At 38.4% G+C, this 3452-nt stretch overlaps 1 pseudogene; it reads right to left on the bottom strand.

The window, feature by feature from the left end:
* Positions 1–398: 398 nt before the first annotated feature.
* LOC107711155 (tubulin-specific chaperone D-like) overlaps positions 399–3452 on the bottom strand; it is a 34048-nt pseudogene continuing 30994 nt past the window's right edge.

The raw sequence follows: 3452 nt of genomic DNA, 5'->3' as shown, positions 1-3452 counted from the left end.
ACCTTTGTGCGTGCAATTGAAGAGCAAGCGCTGCGAGCACAGTACCGTTTCCACGCTCGTTTGACTCACGCCCGGCGCTAAAGTGAAGTGGAGCGCGCGTCTGAAACGTTGTTCTGCGACTGAATAAATGCACTTCTTGTCAAGAGAAAAAGTGACAAGCAGCAGTTGTGAGTGGGGTGGCCAACCCTAGCCCCGCCCCTGCGTTAATTGCGTTAAATATTTTTAACGCGTTAAACTGAAAAAATTAATCGCATGCATTAACGCGCTAATTTTGACACCACTAGTATTAACAAAACATATGATATTTTATCAAATGTATTTTAAAAATGTTTACAATTATTATAAAAATTTTGATTATTTCCAAGGTGGACACCCAACTTGTCATGGACCCATATCTCTGCAGAGTGTTGGAAATGCAACTTACACAGCAATACTTGACAACAACTTTTGGACATCTTTGGACTTCTTGATTTCCTCTTTACAGAGCGACAGCAGCTCTCCACAGAATGGATGACTGAAAACAGAGAAATTGCATCGGAATAAAATAAACCAACACACACATCCACCCTCAGCCTCCTCATTTCAACACATGACTTGGCCGGGCTCACCTTAAGCTCTCCCAAAGGTTCTTTCTGTGTATTTCTGTCATGATATCATCTCTCCTGCCGAGCTCTGGATGGTTTGTGTATCTGAGCCAAGGGAGGCAGTAATGTACACTGGGCTTTCCCACGCTCACCTCTCTTCGCCGGCGAAGAGGTCAAAGCAGCTGTTAGCCAGGAGTTGGACCACCATCTTCAGCAAAGGTACAGAAATTCTGGAAGCGAATCAAAATAAATATAAAATATAATCTTATCATTTAGTTTGCAGCCATCAAGTTCCAAAAAAAGCCAAAAATAGACATTACCACATTGCTATTTAATATATAAAGCAGTTGGAAGTATGTATAAATTAGTGCTGTCAAACGATTAATCACATCCAAAATAAAGGTTCTTGTTTACATAATATATGTGTCACAATTCTCGGGAGGCAAGGAGCGAGGAACGAGGAAACACGGAGATAACTTCAATTCACAGTCTTTAATGATCACACGGGGGAACGTAGGAGACCCAGGAACACATGGAATGACGTTCGAGGACCGACAAACACTAACTGAAAGGACTGGGGCTTTTAAACACTGGGTGATTGGGAAAACACAGGTGCAAGGAATGACTAATTAAAAGGGAACACGGCACACCTGGGGAGGGAAAACACAACACAAAGAGTCCAGGGGCGTGACAGTCGGAGCTCCTCTCCGCGCTCACACCGTCCACGGCTTGCTCCCTCGTGGTGGGCACTGTCGCCGGCTCTCGCACCTGGTTTGACGGGTTGGTCCTTCTGTCACAACACAAAGAGTCCAGGGGCGTGACAATATGTGTGTGTACTGTGTATATTTATTATGTATATATACAGTAAACACACAGATGCTAGAAATCAGTGGTTAAGTTGTATTTACAACACTGTTCCAGAACAGTTCAACCCAAATACTCCGATGTGTCCAGCGCATTTTATGGAGGACGAGGACTATTTCCTGGGAGAGTAGCCTACAATGCCAGTGTTCTTTACCGGTTTGGATGCGATTAATCACGATTAATCATTTGACAGCACTAATATAAAGCATTTTGTGTTGGATTTCCAAGCATATATACCATTACCAAGATGCAATATTACCCATACTGTGATTAAAGGTTTTGGTCATACTGCCCACCTCTTCCTCCATGCATTTGTTTTGTGGCTATGTCGTGTTTTGCAGTGCAGTTGTGCCTGTCATTGCGCAGGTCATCTCTGAAGATGCGTAACAGCGTGTCTCCAAACTGCTGAAGCGCTGTGACATCCTGCTGAATGCTCTTCAGGTACTCGAATAAAGACTGAGAGGAATAACGCACCTGCAGACACACACACAGGTCTCAGTAGTGACAGACTGTTATATTAATGATTTAATAATTATTATTTGTATGGTAAAAATTTTGTTTAGGGACCAATTTTCACTATGAACTAGTTGTTTATTAGCATTAATATTACTAGCATATTCGCTGTTTAGTACTTAAATAGCACATATTAATGCTTTATTCTGCATAAACATATTTTAGATCCCTTAATCGTACCAATAACTAAACTTAACAACTACCTTAGTAACTATTAATAAGCAGCAAATTAGGAGTTTATTGAGGGAAAAGTCACAGTTAATAGTTAGTTAATAGATATAATTAGTCCCCAAACTAAAGTGTGACCATTTGTATTTATGAATAGACTTTGTTAACAAAATAAATGTATTTATAATATTAATTATAGTTATTCAATTACAAATTATTTTATATTCAAATTACAAAAAAATATATATATTAAAGTTTATTTTTTATGCCATGACAGAAATCACTCATTCACACATCTACATTTATTCACTCTAAATGAGTCATATTCTTATTAGATGATCATCTTTAAATGGAAAAGTCTGTTATCATCTACCCATCCTCATTTCATGGAGAAAAATGAACAAATGGCTCTTTACCATAAAAAGAAAACCCATTATGAGCATCGTCTGTCAAGTAAAGTTGATGTTTTGCTTGCTTTTGGTTCATTAAAAATAATTATGTTAAGATTTAAACCCATGTCCCACTTAAATAATTTTTTTTTAAAAACTGAAATACTAAACTACCTGGTCTTGTATTTACATATAGAAGTTATAATTTGTGAAAAAAGCCCAAAAACAATTTTTAATTTGTTGTTTTAAGTGTTTTTAATCTCTTAGGGCACCAAATAAGTCAAGATTGCCACTAGCAGCACCTCATCTAGTTTTATGTGACTGATAATGAGAAATGAGAAATGTTCAAGTGCGTGCTATTTTGTACCTCACAACTGTTTTGTGGAATCTTGCATATAACATGAAGAATGTTGGTTGGTTGTTTTTGGATATCGTAAAATAAAGATTTTAGCCTATTTTGTACCCTTTTCAGGATGTTAAACCTAACTAAAAGGTCTTACTCTGTGTATTTGTTTGCACAATTAATCATGTAAACTCACATTTTTTTAGTACTGTACTGTAAGGTGCTGCACATGTGCCTTCCATGCCACATTTATACAAAACATGGCATTTAAATAAAGTTTTATCTTGCAAATGCATTGATAAAGAACGAATTATAAAGTAATAAAATATTCATTATTATGTACGACTCCCCTGCAGCAGTGGGTTATTGTGTGTGTGAGGGGTCAGATGGGGCACGATCATGTGCGGTATCAGTCCAAACTCTGCTGTGTGATCCAGAGGGAGCAGAGCTTCAGAGTGAAGCTCCATCATTCAGCATCCAGTCTGTGAGAACTGCTCATTTCTGCAGCAGATATGGCTCAGAGAGAGATCACACAGTTCCAGGCTGAAGGTGACAGCGTAACCTCTACTGTGGCTCGAATCAAAACTCTGC

Source organism: Sinocyclocheilus rhinocerous, unplaced genomic scaffold (genome assembly GCF_001515625.1).
Source record: "Sinocyclocheilus rhinocerous isolate Xijiao unplaced genomic scaffold, SAMN03320098_v1.1 scaffold115, whole genome shotgun sequence".
In the NCBI taxonomy this organism is placed as follows: domain Eukaryota; kingdom Metazoa; phylum Chordata; class Actinopteri; order Cypriniformes; family Cyprinidae; genus Sinocyclocheilus; species Sinocyclocheilus rhinocerous.
The sequence above is the reverse complement of the archived record's forward strand: the minus strand, read 5'-3'. Positions and strand labels throughout refer to the sequence as shown.